Consider the following 11,148-nt stretch of genomic DNA (forward strand, 5'->3'; position numbering starts at 1 on the left):
CGTATTAGATTAGATATAGGACAATATAACGCTAAAAAATTCAAGTCAGAGACTCAAGTCCTGCAATAGAGGAAATTCTTTTAGAGCAAGCCACGTTAGATCAAAACTATGATCTATTTGCACAGCAAGAGTGTTTATTCAAATAACCTATTTTAAGCAAGATGATAAAATAGCAAACAAAGTGTACAACTGAAGTAGAATAGAGCAGAAAGACTATGCTTGCAATGTGAATCTCATTAAGAATTGAATGTACACATTACAAAGCCTTTTATAGGCAAATATGATCTTGTTGTCTTTGAAATCTTCTCAAAATGTTAATTATCAACATTTTGTTGAATGTAAAACAATGCTTTACAATCTTTCTTTTTTACTTCTTTGAAAGCCAACCTTTGTGCTTCGGTTGGATTTGCCCCCAATTCTTCATAGCTATTTTGCACCAAATCACTGACATCTTGTGCTCCAAATAGAGATCTCATCAAGGCAGTCTATCGTTCCCAGTTCTTGCCATCAAAAACGAATGTTTGATCCAAAATCATTGATATTAATCTTGTTTTTCCAGAAATCAAAGCTCACACTTCACCCAGTGTTTCCCTAGAATGATTTCCCTCACAATTCACTCGTGTTTCCCTTGGATTTAACCCAGGCTCTCTATACCAATTGTTAGATCAAACTATGATCTATTTGCGCAGTAAAAGTGCTTATTTAAATAAGTTGTTTTAAGCAAGATGAGAAAATAGCAAACAGTGTGTAAAACTGAAGTAGAATAGAATAGAGAGAGTATGCTTGCAATGTGAATCTCATTAAGAATTGAATTTACACATTACAAAGCCTTTTGTAGGCAAATATGATACTTTCTTGTAGCAAAGCTATCTCACTAACAACAAGTTTTTAACAAAATTTCTAACTAACTTGCTAAGAGACAGTTATGGATTAAATCATAACAAGCCCTAATAGCCAATCTACATAGTGATTCAATTTGGCTTTGTATTGTGACTTTGATAATAATAATAATAATAATAATAATAATAATAATAATAATAATAATAATAATAATAATAATAATAATAATAATAATAATAATAATAATAATAATAATAATAATAAAAGATGTTTCTTTATTTTTTTTGTTTCAAAATGATAATAAAGTATGATTTGGTTGGACCTGAGAAGATGACTTGTTGGTTGAGATCTGTTGTGTAGAGGGATTGAGCTTTTGTCATTTGTTGCAAGCCACCTTGAGTCCTTTTCCTTCGGAGGGGGTGGTTTATCTACACGTGCTTCGAAGCCTAAGTCATGAGGGGCTCACGAGAGAGTGCGACTAAAGATAGGGTAAGAAGCATGATACCTGACTCAATGCTAAGCCTAGTATATACAGTGGATAAGTAGGGGTTTGACTGACGGACATGTGTGACCATTTGGGTGGTCTTCTTGCATTGGATCTAGACTAGACAGTCAAGATCCATTGGTACTGACCATTATCCAGTGGGATTTATGGTGTTTCTATCATATGGTGTCGCCTGCTCCTGGGTCGGACCTGAGTCCAAACGAAGTGGGCCTTGGCCCAGTTCGAAACAGTTTCACCCCAAGCTATATGCTAAGAAAGTCTTCATGAGGAACTCAGTTTTAAGAATGAGAGCTTTCTTGGACTCTGATGACATATCATTTTACAGTATCTTTAGCATATTTTTTAGTCATTTTTATTTAGTTTTGATCTAAGTTATAGGAGTTTTAGAACAATTTCCTATGGTTTTTGGGACGTTTTTTAATGTTTTCCTTTCGAGTCATCTAATTCTAATTTTCTCGAAACCAAGCAGTTCTAGGGTGTTTTTGATGTAATTAAAGGAAAAATCTTGCAAATCGGCAAAGTAAAGCAACTTGTCAATATTTTGGAAGAGAATGAATTAAGATCCAAGAGGCCCAAGACATTACAGGAAGGAGAAATTCTATTCCAAGTCTCAAGTCAAGTTATATGGAAGAAAACACCCAAAGAACGAAGAAAAAAAAAATGCACTGATGCGCGCTCCTAGTGTGAGCTAGGCGCCCTCGGGTGCACAAAAATACACTTATGCGCCCTATAGTTTTTCCATTTCAGCCCCGGGGTGCCCAAAAATGCACTTGTCCCCCCCCCCCCCCCCCCCCGGTGTGGGCCCAGGGTGTTATACTTTAGGAAATAAATGTGTTTTGCTGCTTTTTGGTGAGAGTTTTAAGGCTCATACTCAGGTGGAAACAAAGCTTATAAATACAACTCCTCTCATTCGTAATTTTTCATTCAGAACGAAGCACTTCAAGAGGTAGGCAAGCATTAGGAGCTTCAAGGGAGGAATCTCTCTTCTCACTCTAAGTCTCTATGGTATGTTTTATTTCTTTTGTAATTGGTCTTTAGTTACCATGAGTAGGGGTGTGCAAAGTTAAAACCAAATCAAAACCAAAACCAAATATTGGTTTTGGTTTGCTTCCTGAAACCACTTCTCTAAAAACTGGTTTTTAAGTACAACCAGTTCGGATATGGTTCAGAACCGGTTTAAAACCAGTTTGTCATAAAAAACCAATTTTTTGAACTAAACCAGTTTTTTTTATTCAAACTGATTTTAGTTAAAAAAAACATGTGTTGACAAATGGAGAGGATCTTAACCCTTCCTAATCATATATTGTCCTATCCACTAATCCATTACAACATTGCCCACTAATATCACACACAACACTTATCAGTAAAATTAGTTTCAATAGTACATTATGATCACAAAAAATTACACTTTAATCATTTCACCATTTCATAACAAATAATCTCTCTCTATAATTCCCTATTTAAAATGAAAAATCTAATATATCTAAACATACCTCATTAATCATCGAATTATTCAATAATTTCTATAATCAGAATACTTAATTTTGGAAACAAAACAAAAAAATATCTTAATACCTTCAAAAGCGTGGCATAGGTGACAGTATCAAGACCGCAAGCTTCAGGATTCTTCATCTCTTCAAAAATGTTGAGAGCTGAATCGATATCACCGCAACGGACACAAGCTTCCATAACCGCATTCATCACAATCGTATTCAATTTTCCAAAACGTTTCTTCACGACTTCAATTTCATTCAGAATCTGGCGAAGCTGCTTTCGGCGAGTGAGTTGAACTATGCGTGAAATGAGGTGTTTCAGATTGGTTTTGCGAAGAGTGGTAAATAAACGACGTCGTATCGGAGAAGATGAAGAACAAGAAGAAATAGGAATGGATGAAGAATGAAGTGGAGAGAAGAGTTGAGTTAGAAGCATGTTCGAAGGTGAGATTATTCTGAAAATGGCCTAATCTGAAAATGGTTAAAATCCGGATCCGAATTTTAATTGGTTTGGATATCCAACCCGTTTAAAATGGGTTGGTTGGTAACCATTTACAAAAAATCCGGATATTTTAAATGGATCTGGATATGGTTATGGGTTTGGGCCTTAAACTGGTTATTATGCACACCCCTAACCATGAGTAACTAAACCTTGTTGGGTAGGGTTGTACGATTAACCTCTATTTTATTTGTTAGATCTATTTAATTGAAGCCTTTTTATTCAGTTATTTTATGAGTCCTATTTAATTTTATTATGCAAATTCTTATTGATTTCACCCGAATTAAGGCAAACTTGGGATAACGGTAATTAGGGAGGTGACATACCTAATGCATCAGTGAAAATGTACCTAAATAAGGAAGTACCTAAGATAATAGTGTTAGCCACCCAAATTAGGGAAATGGTTATAACAACGGGGTATTAACCTTGGATTAGGACCAAATACTAATTAATTAGCATAATAATTTCACTCTTCTTTCATCCTTGGTAAGGTAGACGAGATAGTACTTCCCGTTTGTAAAACTACCGAGAGGGAGAGTATGATGATGTACTTCTAAGATTCATAGATGAAGGAACCTTTAAGACCATTGAGAATTTAGGAACACTGATTTAAATATATGCTTCAATAGGATTGACGACCTTAAGCAATGACGCGCGTAGAAATTCTGTTGCAATGGTGGCAACGATGAGAGTTAATCATACACTATTTTTAGAGTCTTCTTAATTAAGTTTTTAGTCTGTTACTATTATTATTATTATTATTATTATTATTATTATTATTATTATTATTATTATTATTATTATTATTATTATTATTATTATTAGGGTTAATACCCCTTTTAGTCCCTGCAATATGAGCGAATTCCGGTTTTAGTCCCCGTAAAAAAAAAAAATTTAGATTCTGTCCCAGTCATTTCAGATTCTTCCACTTTTGGTCTCTCATCAAGCCTTGTCAGCAGAATCTGCACACGTGGCACGCTGACTGTGTAATTTTAATATTTTTTTAATCCACTTGGAATTTATAATTATTTCCATTATTTAAAATTAAAAAACATAAATTGAAAAAGAAAATTAAAAAACAAAAACTAAAAACAAAAAATCTTAAAGAAAATAAAAAAACGAAAAAAAATCATAAAAAATAAAAAAAATCTAGCAAAATTTATAAAAATTAAAAATAATCAAAAAAATCTGAATAAATTTAAAAAATCTTAAAAAATTATGAAAAAAATCTGAAAAATTAAAAATAATGAAAAAAATCTTAAAAAATCTTGAAAAATCTGAAAAAAAATCTTAAAAAATCTGAAAAAATAACGGAAAAATAAAAAAATTCTGGAAAAATTTAAAAAATCTCGTAAAATGAAAAATAAAAAAATCTGGAAAAATTAATATGTATCGAAATTTTCGAAAAAATTATAAAAAAAATCTTAATTAAGAAATTATAAAAAAATTATAAAAAAATTTATGAAAAATAATAAAAAAATAATAAGACTATATTTTGCGAAATTTTTTAAAAAAAGTTCAATTTTTTTCAGGAACTTGATCTTTTTTAGAATTTTTCTGGAACTTAAAAAAATTCAGGAACTTAAAACCATCAAATTTTAGAATCTGGGTTAAAAAAAGTTCCTGAAAAATTCTAAAAAAGATCAAGTTCCTGAAAAAAAATTGAACTTTTTTTAAAAAAATTCGAAATATATTTTCTTATTATTTTTTTATTATTTTTCATAAATTTTTTTATAATTTTTTAATTAAATTTTTTTTTTATAATTTCTTAATTAAGATTTTTTTTATAATTTTTTCGAAAATTTCGATACATATTAATTTTTCCAGATTTTTTTTATTTTTTCATTATTTTTCATTTTACGAGATTTTTTAAATTTTTCCTGAATTTTTTTATTTTTCCGTTATTTTTTCAGATTTTTTAAGATTTTTTTCATTATTTTTAATTTTTCATAATTTTTTAAGATTTTTAAAAAAATTTCAGATTTTTTTCATAATTTTTTAAGATTTTTTAAATTTATTCATATTTTTTTCATTATTTTTAAGACGAATTCTAATATGGATCAGTTGACAATGTGTTCCACCATGGACAAGTTTTTTCTCATAATCTTAACGGTTAGATTTACATGGTCTCTATGTTATTGTGGTACACCCTCTGCACATGATTTTTTTTTCTAATTCCAATTCTCTCTCCTCTCTAATTTTCTTTCTTTATTTATTCATATCCTCTTTCATCCAAATTGTTATTTTTATTTTTTTGAAAAAACCAAATTGTTATTTTTATTAAATCAACATTCAACAGACTTGTTTTTTTTTTTTTTTTTAACTTAAGATTTCTTGATTTCTTTTGCTGTTATCTTCATCCTATCCATCATTTTTCATCATCATCATCACTTCTTCACCACAAACATCACAACCTAACAAACATTATTGTCAACAATAACACAAAATCAAAAATTAAAATTTTCAGATCTGTTTGTATAACCAGTAAATCTTCCTCTCAAACCCAAATCGAATTTCTTTATCTCAAACTAAAACTCATTTCTTTAACAGATCTGGTAAAAAAATCGTATTTCAACCATTAAGAAAAGAACTCTATTGTGAGATGGTCATCTACAATCAAACTCGGATCTGGAAGAAGGGAATGAAGAAGAGAATGACAAGAGTTTAGTATTGAAAACAATTTGTATGGTTTCTATATAATTGTCATAGTTTTCGACGTTGAAATTGGTCTAAAAACGTTGATTTTTAATTCGGATTTCCAGAGTCTGAACCGGGTCAACGTGACCCGGCTGGAGGTTGAAGATGATGAGTGATAGTTATTTTTTTATTTTTAATCGTTTTTGTTCCTTTTATTTTTTTGAAAGAATCGTTTTTGTTCTTATAAATATGAATAAAAGAAACCATTAATAAAGGTTTCCTCGCGTCGCAGCGGTTTGATTTGTTTAGATTTACTTTAAGGTCACGGGTTCGATCCCCAATTGTGTTATTGTTTTTATTTTTGTTCTGCTTTTAAAAAAAAACAGCAATGATTAAAAATTAAAAAAAACTGAAAAAAGACGCGATCAGGACTAACTAACCATGGATCGAACACAGGTCCCTTCAGCCAACTGAAATGCCTTTTTACCATCGCACCACAATAAGTTTCCTTGTAATTATTTGTTACCACATTTATATATACTGTAGTTATCTTGAATGAAGATTTAATACACGTGCAAGCCTGCTTAGACACTCAATTTTGTTAAGAGTAATGATATTTTGACATCCATTTGATGACAACTTTGTTGACAACCTTGTTTTTCTCACTTCTTATTGGTCAAAAACAATGGATAGAGAAAAAGGAATAGAGAGGATAACAACATCATGTGAGTATGAGAGAGAAAGTTGTCCAAAAGTTATCAAAAAATTGTTGTCAAAATATCATTTCTCTTTTGTTAATGTAATGGATTATTTTTTGTCATAATATAATTGTTTATTTATTTAAGTAAAAAATATATGCTTACACCACACCATTAGTCAAAACGTGACACATCTCTATCACTAAAAAATGTCACCCTATAGTGCAAGGTGTGTTGGCAAATGGATAAGAGAGTACTATATCTAATCATCAACAGAAAAGCTACTTTATCTGCCAATTTACTGCAGAGTATTGACCATAGGAGGACTTTGGAAGTTTACACGTTAAAGAAGACTAAAACAATACACCATTATTCACTCAAGCAAAATTACACCCTTAAACATCTGCAATAGAGACATCTAATTTTAGATACTTAAATAAATTATACGTATAAACATCATTTATTTATAATTTTTTTAATAATAGTACTTAATAAACATTTGTTGCGCTCACATGTTCGTTTTTCCGTTCTTTTTATTGCGGTAACGTTTAAAAATTATAAACGGTATTTTTTTATGAAATATATACACACATAATGCGTATCTTTTCCGCTCTTTTTATAACGTTTAAAAATTATAAACGGTATTTAAAAATACCGTTTATAATTTCTTAAAAAAAGCACCGTTTAAAGTAATAATTTAAGTCCTTTTACCTAATTTTTTGTTACGCTAATGCGTATAATTTCTTTTTGGGTGTTGCATAATGCGTATAATTATTTTTATAAAATTTGGAGTATAGATGCCTAAAAATATTATACTTATATATGTTTTGCACCTTTAATTGGACCATAGACCACCTTTATTAAGAAAAATGATTAAATAAAGATTCTAGACTTATTTTTGTGAATTTTTTTTTCCGACCCTACTGCCAAAAAAAATCCTTTCAAATTTATATACCAAAATGACCCACTTTCAGATTTTTTTTTTTTTGTCTTTTAGTGGCTCATTACAGGAGTTTTTTTTTTAAAAACCCTGTTCCCAAAAAAAAATTCAAAACTGACCCCTATGAGACTTATTTTCCAAAATGACCCACTTTCAATTTTTGTTGATTTTTTTTTTTTGTCGTTTTCCTCATTCCCGCCATTTGAAACGGCAGGAATGAGCCGCCATCTGACACATGTCACATCGTTACTGGTCATGCAGGTTTGACTTATTTTTTTTTCGGTCCCGCGCGCATGGGACAAAGCAATCCTGTGTTGCCACTGAGCCAGTGTAGAATTGTTGTCAATTTACGCATCCAATAATATATATACCATTTCTTAAAACAGTTTTACACACCATGAACCATCCAATTTTTCATTTTTGTTTTTTTTAATATAAGTCTTATAAAATATATATATATATATATATATATATATATATATATATATATAGGAGTTTTTATAATTTTAAATGGATTCTAGATTTTATTTTGAAAAATTTGTCCGACGAATATGAACAAAATCTAGATTTTATTTTGAATATATATATTTTGAAATAATATATATATCATTTCGTCGGATAATTTACCGGTGAAAAATATATATTTCGTCGAATTATCATAGGGGGATAATTTCGTCGAAATATATATTATCCCCTATGATAATTTCGTCGAAATATATATTATCCCCCTATGATAATTTCGACGAAATATATATTATCCCCCTATGATAATTTCGTCGACAAAACAAATCAAAAAAAACGGCTGACAAAAAACGAAAAAAAAATTAAATATTCATTCCCGCCGTTTGAAATGGTGGGACCGAAAAAAAAAATCAAAAAAAATAAGTCAAACCTGCATGACCAGTAACGATGTGACATGTGTCAGATGGCGGCTCATTCCCGCCGTTTCAAATGGCGGGAATGAGGAAAACGACAAAAAAAAATCAACAAAAATTGAAAGTGGGTCATTTTGGAAAATAAGTCTCATAGGGGGTCAGTTTTGAATTTTTTTTTGGGAACAGGGTTTTTAAAAAAAAAAAACTCTCATTACTGTCATTTCAAATGACTGTAATGGCAGAAATTGACATGTGGCACCTGCAAGCCACTGTCAGCCCCACTTTTCTGCAGGATTTGATTTTTTTTTTTTGTTTTCTTTTAATACCGCCAGATGGAATGGCGGTAATGGCCAATTTTTTTAATTTTTTTTCGTTTTTGTTTTTTTTGTGCTGTGTTGTGTCTTCAATTGTTAATAATGTTTTGCAAAAAATGGCCAAAGCATGGAGTCGATTTTCGTTTTTGTTTTTTTTGTGCTGTGTTGTGTCTTCAATTGTTAATAATGTTTTGCAAAAAATGGCCAAAGCATGGAGTCGAATTTTGCAAAAAATGGCCAAAGCATGGAGTCGATTTTCGTTTTTGTTTTTTTTGTGCTGTGTTGTGTCTTCAATTGTTAATAATGTTTTTGCAAAAAATGGCCAAAGCATGGAGTCGAACATGTGACCTTTTAGACCTTTTGTTAAGACATTTCCACCACACCACAACTTCACTTGTGTTATGTTGTTGTTCAGACTTATATATATACAGTGAGAAATCGCAGAAATTTACAATACAATGAGAAATCGCAGAAATTTACAAGGTAAGCAATAATTTTTTTATGAAATATGTTTAAATTATATACATCTAAAACATTTATTTATTAGACTAAGTTTTTTGGTATTTTAATCCATTTTATATTCTTACAAAAATAAATTATAACGAGTGTAATGTATATATTTTATGACTTTGTGATAAATTAGTAAATAATACTCCGTGATAAATAGAGCACACTATGTTCTTAAGTAATTATCAACCGCTACACATTAAGTTATATTAAATGTGTTACGACATTAAGTTATATTTTTGAAACGTGTTAAATTAATTTTAATTAATGTTACTTATGCGCAAATTAAAAGATAAAGGCAACAAAAAGCTTTTATAGCACAGTTTCGATATATATATATTATATGAATAAAGTTATGACATCAATTACAAATGGTCTAGATGGTTGTGCACTTGCTGTTCACAGAACTGTCATCTGTTCGATTCCTGGCGAAGCCATTTTGAAAATTTTTTGCAATTTTCCAATACGACAGGATTGCTACCTTTGTTGGTCGACACGTGGCAAAACCTCATTTGTCAAAAAAATTGGCCATTACGGCCATTCCATCTGGCGGTATTAAAAGAAAACAAAAAAAAAAATCAAATCCTGCAGAAAAGTGGGGCTGGTAGTGGCTTGCAGGTGCCACGTGTCAATTTCTGCCATTACAGTCATTTGAAATGGCTGTAATGAGCCACTAAAAGACAAAACAAACAAAAAAAAAGTCTGAAAGTGGGTCATTTTGGTATATAAATATGAAAGGGGGTCAAAAGTTTCATTTTTTTTGGCATTAGGGTCGGAAAAAAAATTCTATTTTTGCCTAGAAAGGGGTTTAAAGTACCAAAGTCTACAGTTGTGTAGTCACCTCACTTCTCAATTCTTTTCCATTGCAACACACGCTTTTTTACTGCATTGATTGACAATTTATTTTGATTTTTTTAAATTTTTTGTTCATTACCGCCAAACAAAGTATTGGTCATGTTTTTTTGATAAATCAAATTTTGCCATTTGCCACGTGTCCACCAACAAAGAGGAGAGATTGTCTAAATGAAAAATTGCTATTTGTTTTAAAATAAAAAAATGGCATTTCCAGGGTTCTTTTTGATAAATCAAATTTTGCCATTTGCCACGTGTCCACCAACAAAGAGGAGAGATTGTCTAAATGAAAAATTGCTATTTGTTTTAAAATAAAAAAATGGCATTTCCAGGGTTCGAACTGATGCCACTCTATGCATGTGGATATACATAACCAACTGAGCTTTGAATCCTTGATGTCATACTTTCATTGATATGATATATATATTAAACCTGTGCTATATATTTTTTAATTTTTGTTTTTGTTTTTGTATTTTTAATTTGCGCAGTAAGCAACATCAATTAAATTACCATTTTTGAATATATGTACTTGTTGTCGTTCAGATGATAGGCACATTTAGGTCCCTGTAGTAAACTAGTTCCTAAGTTTACTAGTTTTTGAGGGGATAGTTCGTCCGATAAACATACCTCCATGAACCCGATCTGAGAAAGCCAAGTTTCTATATCCTTTTAGGTCTTAGAAGGTCATTTTGAACGGTGGGATTCATTGTATCTGTTGTCGTTCAGATGATAGACATGTTTAGGTCCCTGTAGTAAACTAGTTCCTAAGTTTACTACTTTTTGAGGGGATAGTTCGTCTGATAGACATACCTCCAGGAACCCAATCTGAGAAATTCAAGTTTCTAGATCCTTTTAGGTCCAAGAAGGTTATTTTTAACGGTGGGATTGATTGTACCTGTTGCCGTTCAGATGATAGACCTGTTTAGGTTCCCGTAGTAAACTAGTTCCTAAGTTTACTACTTTCTGAGGGGATAGTTCTTCCGATCGA

The sequence above is a fragment of the Medicago sativa genome, chromosome 6 (assembly GCF_051527215.1).
Source record: "Medicago sativa cultivar Bolivia chromosome 6, Bolivia_mono, whole genome shotgun sequence".
Classification (NCBI taxonomy): Eukaryota; Viridiplantae; Streptophyta; class Magnoliopsida; order Fabales; family Fabaceae; genus Medicago; species Medicago sativa.